Source organism: Heterodontus francisci, chromosome 4 (genome assembly GCF_036365525.1).
Source record: "Heterodontus francisci isolate sHetFra1 chromosome 4, sHetFra1.hap1, whole genome shotgun sequence".
Taxonomy (NCBI): domain Eukaryota; kingdom Metazoa; phylum Chordata; class Chondrichthyes; order Heterodontiformes; family Heterodontidae; genus Heterodontus; species Heterodontus francisci.
Window position 1 is genome coordinate 148,817,575 of NC_090374.1, and position 15,421 is coordinate 148,832,995.

Here is a 15,421-nt window from a genome sequence, read left to right on the forward strand (position 1 = left end):
TTACTTGCGAAATAGACAGTGACAGGTTTTCTTGTAGGCTTAAAACAGAAGATTAATTATTTATTGAACAATATCCATTTCCCAACACCACTCACACATGCATTGTTATGACCCGGTGAGAAGGAGGTCTAGGGTTACCTTTCAGCCTTCACCTGTTCTTACTGTAACAGTGCTTAATTTTAAACACACTGTGTCTTTAGCTCCCCCTTGATGAATCCTTGTTCACCGCTTTCCAATTATAAGGCAAAGAAACAGCACAAACAGGTTTTCTTAGGTTTAAAGAAAAGAAGGTTGAAGTTTATTAAACTTGAACTTAAACTCTAATTCGGTTGATGCCTACGAATACAAGGCATGTCCACGTTAGCATGCATACGTGAAACCCACATGCAAATAGAGACAGAAAATAGCAGAAGAAAACTAAAGTGGAATAGGTTGAGGCAATATCTGAAGAGTTTTTGTTACGTTTCTTCAAGCTCACTGTAGTGTCATTGATTGTAGGTAGATCTTGCTTTTCATTGGGGCCCGGTATTCTTCTTAAACCTTATTCATTGTAGGAGACTTTTCTCTCTTGGGGTTCATTGGCTTCAGTGGATTTGGAGGTCTGTGAGAAAGAGATGGGAACAGACAGGGGTGATCTTCTCAGTCCAGGAACAAACAGTCTTTCTGAGTTCAAACTCTCTGGGGCTAGTTCAAAAGACCCTGGAACAGCCAATTAGTCATATGACCAGCTGGTCTAACCAGTCCTGGATTGTATCACCTTAGCAGTCTCTGGAATGCTCCTCTTACACACAATATCTGGTGATCAAGGTCCATTATCGGTTGAATGTGTCAGGGAATGGTTCTTTGTCCTTCCAAGCACTGTCTGTTAATATGCAAATGTCTTTCTGAGTTCAATCTCTCTGGAACTAGTTCAAAGGACCCTGGAACAGCCAATTAGTCATGTGAGCATATTGTATCACCTTAGCAGTTTCTGGAATGCTCCTCTTACACACAATATTTGGTGATCAAGATCCATTATGGGTTAAATGTGTCAGGGAATGGTCCTTTGCCCTTACAAGCACTGTCTGTTAATATGTAAATGTATTTTCCAGCCATGGTTGATCTGTTTAACAAGTCATTTTCTTGCTCCAGCAACAGTTTAAAATCAATGTTCATGACAAAATCAATGTGCCTCATTCTTGGCAGGTGGGGGACTAGCATGACAGCATTCACTCTCACATGTACATTCAAGAGAAGACAGATAGAAGGCAAAGGGTAAGGGTTCAAGGTATGGTAGGTTTTCGTGATTTACGGTAAACCTGTTGAATCTTCTAAGTATAACAATCTCTTTTAAAGATGCAGGCCTGGGTTGTTTGTAGTCTTGACTTGTTGAGATTTTGTAAATTTCTAGTGGTTAAGATTTCATATTGGAGGTGATGGGTCACTTTCAGTTCTCTGCTGCACCAGGTTGAAGTGTAGAATTAGCAACAGGACTCCTTCATTATTTTGACTGGATTTCTTTCCACAGCTTCTCACTGGACTGCTTTTCTGTGATGTTCCTGTGATCTCTGTCACTTTCTCCAGAGGGTTACCTTTTAAGGTCACAATTCATCATTAGCATTTCTGGTATCTGACACATGGTTTCTCTCCCCTGGCATGACCATACAATGGACCTGGATGTGGAATCCATGGCCATCCATTAATGTCTGAATGAGTGTAATCCTGTTATGATGTGACTACTTCACACCTTCTTTGTTTCAGAAGCACCCATTCAATTCTGGAATGTCTCTTGATGGTTTCAGGATGTGTGTATTTCTGAAGAAGGGTCACTGACCTGAAATGTTAACTCTGCTTCTCTCTCCACAGATGCTGCCAGACCTGCTGAGTATTTCCAGCATTTCTTGTTTTTATTTCAGATTTCCAGCATCCACAGTATTTTGCTTTTATTATATATATGTAATTGACATATCTTACCCTGGAATGTATCCTTTTGTCCTTAACAGACAATGAGGCAATGTGAGGCCAGGTCATCTGACCTTCAGTGACCATCTTTTGCAGCATTGTCCACCTTTTATTAAAAGGTAAAGTCAATATTAAAGAGTCCACCTTGACTAAAGTTAGTAGCTTAAAAGTAGGAATATGATATGTCTTTACTGGGCATGACACAGCAGATGACAGAGCTGTGTACCCCTTCTTAACAATAATGCTAAGCAAAATAATTTAAAACTGCCTACTCAGGATCAGTAGTTGCTTCAGCCCCACTTGCTATCGGCTAGTGTGAAGATTAGGAGAGGCCAGTGCTCTTCCCTGGCAGTTCCCTGCATTGCCTTGGTAACTCATAAGCTGAAGGTAACATTGAACAGATGAGGAAGGTTGGTAGTAATGTTATTCGTGTGAAGGACTGCAGGAGGACAGAGAGGAGGCAGCAGGACAGGTGGATAGGCAATAAATGCAGTGCAATGAACAGAAGTATGAAGACATGCATTTTGGAAATAAGAACAAAACAATATAAATACACCTTAAATAAGAATATTTTAAATAACGTACAGTAGCAGAAGGACTTTCATCTGTAGATCTTTAAAGGTGGCATGCAAAGAAATAAGCACATAAAAAGGCAAATAGAATTTCTGGTTGTGTATCTGGACACAGAAATCAAAAATATTAAAGTAATATTGCATTTGTACAAGACCTTACTTGGGCTGCTGTTGATATATTGTGTAGAGTTTTGTTGAAACAGTGCAATTTTTAAAAAGATTTTGGATAATTGCTTGAACAGGGAAATATTAAAAGTTATGAGAAATGAGCAGAAGATTGGGGTTAGACAATGTGGAACATGAAACAGTATGGGGAGTGAGCTGGAGAGTGGGATCAGATTCAATGGAATATTAAAGGGTATGAGGAGTGAGTAAGAGAGTGGGATTGGGCTAGTTGGATATTAAAGGGTATGTGGATCAAGCAGAAAAGTGGGGATTAGACTACTTTCTTCAAAATAGTGCCATGGAATCTTTTACGCCCACTGAGAGGGCAGATAGGGTCTCAGTTTAACATCTGAATCAAAAGACAGCATCTCCAACAGTGCTGTACTCCATCAATACTGCAATGAAGTATGATCTTGGATTATCTATCCAAGCCTCTGGACTGGGATGTGAACCTATGACTTCCTGACTCAGTGTCCTGGCCAATATTTATCCTTCAACTAATATCACTAGATCAATTTGTCTGGACATTATCACATTGCTGTTTGAGGGACCTTGCTGTGCACAAATTGGCTGCCACATTTCCTACATTGCAACAGTTTCATTGGCTGTAAAACAATTTGGGACATCCTGAAGTCTTGAAAGGTGTGAGATAAATACAAGTTTTTCTTCTCTTCACTTTCAAATGCAGGGAGGAGACACTCTGGGTCTGGGCTGCTCTAGCTTGTTGCAACACATGACTGCAATCTGGCCCCGTCCTTGCCATAGTTGCAAGGAAATATGTAGCCATAATCCTAGCTCTTGTCTATCTTCTGTTTTGCTTGATTGAAATTGCTTTGCTTGATTGTGGATAGAATGAAGTCGTGTGAAACAGGCATGGCTATAATGTATTGCTGCGATTTCCTCCAGCATGACAGCCTATTGTGAGTGATAATTTATTTAGATACCAAGAAGAAAGGTTTGTCATAAACATCTGCAACCAGTTCCAACATTCATTTAAGCATGTTCACAAAAAAAGATGGTGGGGTAAGGGAGGTGGGCAGGAGGGGTCTCAAAGAAAATAAATTCTCCGAAAGGTGAAGACTTTTTAAAAAATGGGTCATAATAATATCACCATTATTAATTTTGCGTAACAAAAAAGCTTTCATTTGTATATTGCTTTTAACATAATAACATGACCCAAGATATTGCAGACAGAACAGTAAGAGAGAGAAAGGATCTGGGAGAATTGGTCAAAGGTAGAATTTTAAAGGAACGTATTGACAGGAAAGCAGCAAGAGGTTTAGGGAAAGAGGTTCAGAGGGGCCACGGTCATTGAAGGCTCTGTCACCATGTGAGGAATGCTGGGGGAGAATTCCCCAGATCCCCAAAGCATCAGTTCTCATAACACACAGTCTTTTTAAAAATCTTTTTTGTTGTTGTTTGCAAGCAGTCTCTCAAACTAGCCATTTTAAGAGTCATTGGACACAATGATATAGAATCATAAAATGATGCAGCAAAGAAAGAAACCATTTAGCCCATTGTGTCTGTGCTGGCTCTTTGTAAAAGCTTGCCAATTAGTCCCACACCCCTCCCCTTTCCCTACAGCCTTGTAAGTATTTCCCCTTCAAGTATTTATCCAATTCTATTCTGAAAGTTATTATTGAGTCTGCTTTCAACAACCTTTCAGGCTGCTTGCTACATACAAAGATGTTTCCTCATGCTGCTTATTGTTCTTTTGCCAATCACCTTAAATCTGTGTTCTCTGGTCACTGATCCTTCTGCCACTTGAAATAGTTCTCCTTATTTATTCTATCAAACCTTACATAATTTTGAACACCTCTATTAAATCTCCCCTTAATCTTCACTGCTCTAAGAAGAACAACCCTAGCTTTTCTAGTCTCCACATGTAACTAAAGTTCCTTCTCCCTGGTACCATTCCACACTCTCTAAGGCCTTGACATCCTTCCTAAATTGTGGTTCCTGGAATTGGTCACAATGTTCCAGCTGGAGCCTCACCAATGCCTTATAAAGATTCAGTATAACTTCCTTATTCTTGTATTCTATGCCACTGTTTATAAAGCCAAGGATCCCATATGCTTTTTTAACAGCCTTCTCAACTTGTTCTGCTACCTTCAAAGATTTGTGACCATACATCCCCCAGGTCTCTCTGATCCTACAACTCCTATAAAATTGTACTATTTAGTTTCTATTGCCTCTCCTCATTCTTCCTACTAAAATGCATCATTACACACTCCCTTGCATTAAATTGTATCTGCCATGTCCATTTCACTTGTCTAGAGGTGGGAGGAATCTGGCTGAATGGCCAATGTAAGCCGAATGCCCCCCTCATCTGTAATATCTTTGTGAAAGACACTATGCCAATCAATGTCATGCAAGGAAGCAACAGAAAAACAGTTTTATACAACAGGGAAACATCCTTCTCTGCTGTTTAAGTAGCTGACAGAAGAGACGTACTCATAGATCAGTAGAGTAATATTAAAATTTTCAGACACATGCTTTCATTATCAGGAGAAAAGCACTGCTCAACTAGATTATTACCTCTTTGGCCGATGTAAATTGTACCTAGCTACTTCTTCTAATTTATCCAATCATAGAATCCTACAACACAGCAGCAAGCCTTTTGGCCCTTCATGCCTGTGCTGGCTCTTTGAAGGAGCTATCCAATTAGTTCCACACCCCTGCTCTTTCCTCACAGCCCTGCAAATTTTTCCTTTTACATTTGAACCCCAGGGGCTGCATTTTGTCAGCTAGGCGTGGGTCCTGGCAGTGGCACTGGAAGCAGGTGCCATTGCTGCATGTCACGTATGTGGCTGGCTGCCCACAATCATGCGGTGGCAGGGCAATTACAATAACTGAGGGGCGGGGCCCATCCTATTGCAGAACTAGAGCGGCACAGTGGTGCAGTGGTTAGCACCGCAGCCTCACAGCTCCAGCGACCCGGGTTCAATTCTGGGTCCTGCCTGTGTGGAGTTTGCAAGTTCTCCCTGTGTCTGCATGGGTTTCCTCCGGGTGCTCTGGTTTCCTCCCACAGCCAAAAGACTTGCAGGTTGATAGGTAAATTGGCCATTATAAATTGCCCCTAATATAGGTAGGTGGTAGGGGAATATAGGGACAGGTGAGGATGTGGTAGAAATATGGAATTAGTGTAGGATTAGTATAAATGGGTGGTTAATGGTCGACACAGACTCGGTGGGCCGAAGGGCCTGTTTCAGTGCTGTATGTCTAAATCTAAAAAAAAATCTAAATCATGAGGTGATGATGGCATCATCAGCTGATGAAACACAGTGCTGGTGCCATCTCTATAGCACTGCCAACCTTGCTTGTGCTGTTGCCTTTCACTGATGCAGAGAATCTGGAGTGCTGCTAGACCCCTCTACTGTTGGTGTTACTGCTGGACCCCTTTACTACTGCAGCTGCTGTTGGATCCCACTCTAGTACTGCTGCTGCTACAGGACCCTCCTCTACTACTGCAGCTGCTACTGGACCCCTCCCCCACTACTACTGTTGGTACTGGACCCCTCCCCCCCACCTCTACAGCTGTTGCTGCTGGATGCCTCTACTGCTGCTGTAACTCCTGGTCCCTGCTCTACTACTGCAGCTGCTGTTGGACCCCCCTCTACTACTGCAGCTGCTGTTGGACCCCCCCTCTAGTACTGCTGCTGCTACAGGACCCTCCTCTACTACTGCAGCTGCTGTTGGACCCCCCTCTACTACTGCAGCTGCTGTTGGACCCCCCCCCCTCTAGTACTGCTGCTGCTACAGGACCCTCCTCTACTACTGCAGCTGCTGTTGGACCCCCCCTCTAGTACTGCTGCTGCTACAGGACCCTCCTCTACTACTGCAGCTGCTGTTGGACCCCCCTCTACTACTGTAGCTGCTGGACCCCCCCTCGACTGCTGCTGCTGCTGGACACCATCCCCCCCCCCTGTGCCCGTACACCAGGACTGAGAACACAACAGACGGACCAGGAACCAACTGGGACCATGTCTAAAGCAAGATAGTTTCGTGATGCCTCACTTCATATTCTCCTCCAGGCTACAAGGGAAAGGCGAGAGGTCCTCTTCCCAAGGAATGGCAAGAATAAATGCTCCTGCCTGACCAAGCAAGCCTGGCTGGCGATAGCAGAGGAGGTCAGCAGCCATGGGAACTGGGTCCAATACCACAAGAGGGTCAATGACCTCCTTCGGTCTGCCAAGGTGAGTCCTCCATACCGATCTCCACTTTGGGGCTTGTATGTGGCTGCATGAAGCAGGAGTGACACAAAAGCAGTGGCAAGAGGGTGAGGCATTACCACACCCTGTCAGATGCATCGCTGCATCTTGGCGACAGGCCACCTTCTTTCAGAGCTCACCCCCATTATGTCCCTTGAGAGCTGATGTGGGGAGCAGCCATGTAGGAAACCCCATCAGGGGATAAGGGGCTACCATTTGTATAAATATCTTGTTCTTCATGTGAGTTCTAACTGTGTCCCTCTTACTGCTTGCAGGAGAAATAGGCCCATAACACAAGGGAGAGTCTGAGGACTGGCGATGGAAACCCTAATGTGTATCCTCTGAGGTTTAGTTTAGTTTAGTTTAGTTTAGAGATACAGCACTGAAACAGGCCCTTCGGCCCACCGAGTCTGTGCCGACCATCAACCACCCATTTATACTAATCCTACACTAATTCCATATTCCTACCACATCTCCACCTGTCCCTATATTACCCTACCACCTACCTATACCAGGGGCAATTGCTAATGGCCAATTTACTTATCAACCTGCAAGTCTTTGGCATGTGGGAGGAAACCGGAGCACCCGGAGGAAACCCACGCAGACACAGGGAGAACTTGCAAACTCCACACAGGCAGTACCCAGAATTGAACCTGGGTCGCTGGAGCTGTGAGGCTGCGGTGCTAACCACTGCGCCACTGTGCCACTGTTGGCAGAGGATGTGGCTCTGGAGCCCACGGGGGCCCAGAGTGGCCAAGCAATTGCAGATGGTGAGACTGGAGTGTCTGCACGGGAGAGTGAGGAGACATTGTGTTCATGTGTCCTCCACCACACTTCTGGAGATCCACATCACTCATGGTTGGCATGACAAGATCAGAGCAACCAATCCCACAAATGTTTGTATTCTCTCATGCAGATTATGGCACATCAGGGACAAGCTCAGCAGCTGGAACAGGGGGCTGCCTTCAAACACTGAGGAGGAGGAGAAACAGTCAGAGGATGTACCGTCACATCATTCCCCTGCACCCTCGGCCAGTGCAGAAATCCTCACATGTATGAAATCCTCACATCCTCACGAGTATGCACTTGGGCTTAGACTCAGGGTCATAAGCTGGTGAGAGCACCACACATGCACCTGAGTAGCTGACAGAGACTGAGACAGCCAAGGCCACTGACAGTCGCAGGACTCTGAGTAGCCAGGTCCAGGCTGAGCCCCAGATTGATGACAAGCCTCCGGTGTTGGCAGCAGAGGGCATGCTGGAGTTGCAGAGAGAGTTAAGGCAATATCTTGCGGAGCTGCCAGATGCCATGCGCAGCCTTGAGTGGGTGATGGAGAAGTTTGTCCATGCCATGATTGCTGCCGTGTCTCAGGGGTGTGAGCGCATGGCTTCCTCCATCAAAAGGCTGACGGCCCTCATGGAGAGCCAGATCCCACAGATGCGTGCAGACCTACATACCATCGCCTTGGCCATGAGTTCAACAGAGCAGTGACAAGGTGAGAGGGGGACAAGGTAGCTGGAGTCTACTCCAGCTCCTCATCCTTTTCTGGTTAGCAGGGAGGTTCATGTGAGCCTTGAAAGGGAGGAGTAAAGGCTGCCCTCCATATCTGGGGGCTCCCCACAGGACCATCCTAGTGTAGACAGCAGCTCCTCAGCCCCTCCACCAGTGACTCCAGCTCCAGTAGCCACGATGACTTAGGAGGGTCCTGCACTTGTGGTGAAACCATCAGCCTGCCAGGGCCCTCCAAGCCTCAGGTAGCCAAAGGACAGTGTATTCAGCAGCCTGTGCCCCCTCAGCTGCCAGTGCAGTGAGCACACCGAGTAGGAGCACATGAAAGTGCATTAAGAGCACCTAGGTGCACTTGGGATTTCACGGGTGTGAAAAATTTGGCCTTGTTATTGGTTGTTTGATTATTGAAAATAAGTTGATGTCAAAGTCATTGTTGTCAGTCTCTCATGCTTTGATTGCTGCATTGTCTGATGTCACCTTCATCCTTGCTCCAAAAATGAGCTGCCAGTGTAGGGACAGACTGCGTTTGGTCAGCGTCTCAGCTGTGTGAGTGCGCGTGGTGAACCTGGGCACTCAGCACTGGAGTGCGATAGAAAGGAGGCGACAGGCAGTCTACACTCAGATGAATCTTTATTGCATTGACTTTGAGAGAGAATCATGATGGCAGGAACCGAGTACATATGAGATTGTCCCAAGCCTCCCTTGCACGGCTCTCAATGCCCTTCACTGGGGTTCATCATCCAGTGCTGCCTGCTCAGTAGCCTCCTCCACATTGTCCTCAGCAGATGAGGACTAACGATCAATCATGTCCTCTTGATGCAAGGCCTCCTCCCTCTGTCATGCTAGATTGTGCAGAGCACAGCAGATTGCCACGATACGCAAGACCCTCGCTGGGGCATACTGCAGTGGTCGACCAGAGTGATCAAAGCACCAGAATCTCAACTTCAGCGGCCCAATAACCTGCTCGATGGTCACTCCAATGGAGCCATTGCAAGTGTTGTACCTCTCCTCTGCTGAAGTCCAAGGGTTCCTCACAGGCGTGAGTAGCCATTCCTGAAGGTGATTGGGGGGCCGGAAAAGCTATGGCACCTGTCGAAGTACGTAGGCGTCGTGGCTGCTTCCCACATGTCACATATGTGGCCAGCTGACCACGATCACAGACCATTTGAACATTGATGGAATGAAAACCCTTCCTGTTGATGAAGGCAACTGGCTGCTACGTGGGAGCCTTGATGACCTCAAGTGTGCAGTCGATGACATCTTGTGCCTGGAGGAGTCCAACAATGGCTCTGAAGCCGATGGACTTCTTCACCTGACTGTCCAGGTCGGTTCAGTAGCGCACATCGTCGCCAGGCCTCTTGAACAAAGCATTGGTCACCTCCTCGATGCAACGATGGGCTGCTGCCTGGGAAACCCCACACATGTCCCTATTGGATCCTTGGAAAGACCCAGACGTGTAAAAGTTGAGTGCCACGATGATCTTCAGGGCAATGGGCATTTGCTGTCTACCAAAGCCCAAGGATTGCAGTTCACCCTGCAGCATGGCACATAGGTTTGTGACGACCTCCCTGGTGAGCCATAGTCTTTGCTGTCACTGTCGCTCAGACATTTGCAGGTAGTTGAGGCAAGCCCAGTACACTCTCTATCGCGGATAGGGCCTTCTTGACACAGCACTCTGCTGTTGTTCCCGTATTCGAGCTTCACAAGTGTGCCCAGCTGGGTCCTGGATCTCCCTCCTTCTGAGCTTCTGTCACACAGCATGGGGCTCTATAAAGACTGGTTGTATGAGACGCATGCCTGTGAACTTTCCCCTCCCTTATGCTGTCCTAGGAGAGATAACCTTGCCTTGGGACCTTCCTTTTGCTACTCCCCTCCAAACATGTGATAATCCCCCTCAGCACCCACCCTTGCAGAGAGCCCACCACTGCAGGCCGACGATGGCCTCTGCTCTCCCCTCTTCCTCTATCAAAGGGTCACCATGGCTGCATTCCCTTGGTGGCACTGAGGCCTCGCCTCGGTGCCATCACCTTTAAACAGCCAGGAGTCTGAAGGTAAACAGGCGCTATTCACTAAACTGGAAACCCCCCCATAAAAACCGAACCAGGCCGATGCAAATACATGCTATATACCTGTTCAGCAATTGTAATTGCAGTCCTGCCGCGTCGTAGTGGTAATGCTTCCTTGGACCTTTCCCACCGCTGACAAAATCTGGAACCGATGTCACAACATCATGCTTCCAGTCGCACATGTCCCGTCCTGATTTTTCGCTCCCCCTTCCCCCGCCCCTCCAACTCCTATCCTGATGGCCAGATAAAATTCTCTCCATTCCTGCAGCCCCTTTCAAATTGTACCATTTAGTTTATATTACCACTTCTCATTCTTCCTTCCAAAATAGACCATTTTCCACTTCTCTGCTTTAAATTTTATCTTCTGTGTGTCTGCGCATTTCACCAGTCTGTCTCTGTCCTCCTTAAGTTTGCTACTATCCTCCTCTCAGCTTACTATATTTCCAAGTTTTGTGTCATCTGCAAACTTTGAAATTTGTGGCTATCTTATATTATTGTCCCCTTGTTCTGCACCCAAACACTTCGAAACAATTTCTCCACACCTTTTGTATCATATGCAAACTTTGAAACTATGAAGATAATTAATATATATCCAAAAGAGCAGTGGTCCTAATACCAACTCCTGGGAGACACCACTGTACACTTCCCTCCAATCTGAAAAACAACCGTTCACCACTATTCCCTGTCTCTTAGCCAGTTTCATATCCCTGCTGCCACTGCCCCTTTAATCAGACGGGCTTGACAATTAAATTTTGCATGTGTATAAAATTTGGATATAAATGCAACCAGGGCCAGCCTGTTCATTGCACTCCACCCTGAACCATTTATCTGGCTTTTTTCTATACAGAGGCTGATTGACCTTTGCTGAATTTCCAGCGTCTTCAGTTTCTGTTTCTGATTCCAATATTTGCAGTTCTTTTCCTTTTCCCTTTCTATAATTATTTTGCTGCAACGCTAAATGATTTGTCCTTTGTAAATAGTCTGTTTGTAGTTATTCCCAATTAGCAGATGGTTATGTTTTCAGTTTTCACAGCAGCTGTAAGAGAGATAGACAGGGAGAGACAGCCACTGTCTGAACTGCAAGTCAGCAGATCACAATCTGCCAATTCTTTCTCTGTGTGTAAAATGCACCTTCTCAGTATTTGAACCTGGCATCAATCAAGCCTGCTCCGAGCATGCTCACTATCCTCGTTTGCAGCAGTTGTGACGTCGTGGGCATGATATTGAAAATTACAATCAGCATTTTCAATTAAAACTTGTTGTCTAACATAGGAACAGGTGTAGGCCATTCAGCCCCCTGAGTCTGTTTCAAATGGCTGAAGTTAACTATCTCAGCTGTTGTGTAATTTCAAGAAACGTCACCTTGACTAAATGTTGTAGCACATACCTCCTTTAAATCAGCTTCACCATAAACTAAAGGAAATATGTCATCTTGTGAAAGAATATAGAGATGGGGTTTTTTTGGAATATACCAAGACATAAATTCTACTAGGCCAATTCAAGTCCAATGTCATTTTCATTTAGACAATTTTGGATGGCTTCAACGAGGCAATCTGTTAGATCATCCCCAAGCCAGGCAATAATGTTCCAGGCTTGTAACATTCTTTGACACCATGGCATGAGGCCTTTAAAATGATTTTGCCCTCATTTTAATTTGAATTTTGTAACTTTAACAAAAATGTGCAAACTGTTCAGCTGCCAGAGTATCATCATCAAATATTTATAAAATGCAATTTAAAAATTCAATGCCGGACTACTATCACAAGAAACATTTGGAAGGATTTTTCTTACCCCAATTTTTTTTTAAAAAACAACTTTTGATTTGATTATATTCTGATCCTTAAAGAGTTAGCAGATGCACTTGATGATTGACTGTGTACATTACACACAATAAGATGTTTTATTCTTGTTAATGACGAGTAGCAGACTGCCAGGGATTCTGAGATTCTTCTGGCCTTATTGGTGTAGTCTATTCCATAAGTTGCTCTGTAAATGGCCACATATGGCTTTGTGTCTCTTGGAGTGATGATAGTACAGCTGGTTTTCATTGCCCACCAATTTAAGGAGACCTGCTTCTTTGTGAGGCTGTCAGTGCAAAGAGCTTTGTTCCTTTTGCAAAATATATCTGTTTTCTAATTGTCTATTTATCACCTTCCTGGCCTCTAAGGCTGCCTATCACAGAGTGAAGGAGGAAGGCCGTGTGATGATTTCAACAGCACCCATCCCCTCTAAATGAGAACTGAGCCACTAAACAACTAATTTAACTCTGCTATCAAGCTGAAAAAGTGGGTATTCGATGTAAAGTGCCGACTAGGGAATTGATTATCTCGACTCTTAGCATGCATGGTAAAACCGTCAGATCTGGCCACTGCTGGATATTGTAGGTAGGTCCCCAGTGGCTCTGAGATTGTCTTCATAGAGAATGAGCCCGGAATCTCCAGAATTAGTTAGTTCTTAATAAAAAAAATTAAGTATTATTAAAAGCCTGTTCCTGTCGTCTTTCTTTCCCCTGTATAAAAATGAATAACATTGCAGATAATTTAAGGTCAAGATTACTGGACACGGAGAAAGCAAGAGCTGTAAAGTTATCCAGCGCCAAACAACTTGAAACAACAACAGGAAATTGGTTTAAATGTGAACCTGTATCTTGTCAGGATCACCAAAATATCCTCAATTAAGGCTCGGCCATTTCATCTATATGAAGGAAATGATTATTCCAGCTGTAGTGAAAGCTCTACACTACAGGCTTTGTGAGATTCATGCAGAAACACAATTTTCTCGTATCTATATGTTTTATATACAACTATTTTATATATATTTTGATGAAAGGTCACAGACCTGAAACGTGTGTTTTTCTCTCCACAAATGGGGCCTGACCAGTTGAGTATTTCCAGCATTTTCTGTTTCTGTTTCAGATTTCCAGCATCCACAGTATTTTGCTTTTGTATTATATATAGGCATCTGCAGCAATGTGTACACATACACACACATGTGAGCGCATGAACATACACAAACACACAAACATATATATATAAATATCTAGAATAAAATTGTTAGCCATTTGGGAAAGTGATTTACAGGTGCCAACCTAATCAACATGATTCAAATGGCAGCATAAATTGCACTTTAAAACATCTTGTGGACCCTGAAATTAAATGTCAGCATTGTATCAAATATCTATTAAATATATGCATACACATATAGGATCACATTAATATATATATATATATATATTTAAAATAAGAATGGCATAGCAAGATCTGTGCATTTCAATTCTCTTTGTGATCACTTGATACATGAAGCTTTGCATTTGGAGGGTTAGTTTGCAAATTCAATCCCAAACTTCAAGAGTGCATCTTTTCCGTGCACTTTCTACAATCTCACCTTCCTGTACATCAAAAGTTCCATTTAAGCAGTGCACATTGAACTTGCTAGAAACCTCAGAAAAGAGCAACTAGATGTTTAGGAGAGCCCTTTCATAGCAGTGTCACAATTGGTTCATATGGTTGATCCAATCAAAAGGGCCTAAGACCAAGCATTACCTACTTGTTCATGAACACCATGGGGGTAATTTTAAACTGATCTACCCAGTGGGAAACTGACAGGATCAAATCAGCTGCCCATTATACCTCCCACCCATTTATACCAAACTTTCTCAGGGCAACTTGGGATGAGTAATAAGTGCCAGCCTTGTCAATGATGCCCACATCCTGAGAATGAATTTTTAAAAAGGTCCAACTGTTTATTCACGCTTCTTTTTTTAAAAATGTAAAAACTCTTCAGCTGTTCATGTGGCCACCAGTACTATGTTGTAGCAGACCCTCTGAGAACTGCTGCAGCCACTTTCAGCTGGTCTCCTTGGTGAATCTCAAGGATCCCAGCAAATTTGTACATCAGACCCTGAGGTGGGAATATTAGCCCAGATCAGGGATGCATCTTTGAGATCAGGGAAAGCCCTACCAGGCCAAAGATACTTTTGATATTGTGGAAAATTTAGGCTGAGGTGTTTTTAAAAAAACAGCTACAGTCAGAATTGTGTCTCCAGCCTAACACAATACAAATTTTGTGAATACAAAGAACAAAGAACAGTACAGCACAGGAACAGGCCATTCGGCCCTCCAAGCCTGCGCCGATCTTGATGCCTGCCTAAACTAACACCTTCTGCACTTCCGGGGCCCATATCCCTCTATTCCCTTCCTATTCATATATTTGTCAAGATGTCTCTTAAACGTCGCTATCGTATCTGCTTCCACCACCTCCCCTGGCAGCAAGTTCCAGGCACTCACCACCCTCTGTGTAAAAAACTTGCCTCGCACATCCCCTCTAAACTTTGCCCCTCGCACCTTAAACCTATGTCCCCTAATAACTGACTCTTCCACCCTGGGAAAAAGCTTCTGACTATCCACTCTGTCCATGCCGCTCATAACTTTGTAAACCTCTATCATGTCACCCCTCCACCTCCGTCGTTCCAGTGAAAACAATCCAAGTTTTTCCAACCTCTCCTCATAGCTAATGCCCTCCAGACCAGGCAACATCCTGGTAAACCTCCTCTGTACCCTCTCCAAAGCCTCCACGTCCTTCTGGTAGTGTGGCGACCAGAATTGCACACAATATTCTAGGTGTGGCATAACTAAGGTTCTGTACAGCTGCAACATGACTTGCCTATTTTTATACTCTATGCCCCGACCGATGAAGGCAAGCATGCCGTATGCCTTCTTGACTACCTTATCCACCTGCGTTGCCACTTTCAGTGACCTGTGGACCTGTACGTCCAGATCTCTGTGCCTGTCAATACTCCTAAGTGTTCTGCCATTTACTGCATACCTCCCACCTGCATTAGACCTTCCAAAATGCATGACCTCACATTTGTCCGGATTAAACTCCATCTGCCATTTTACTCCAAAGACTGAGAGGGTAGACAAATCACATTCAAACACATACTGTGTGATTTTCTGAG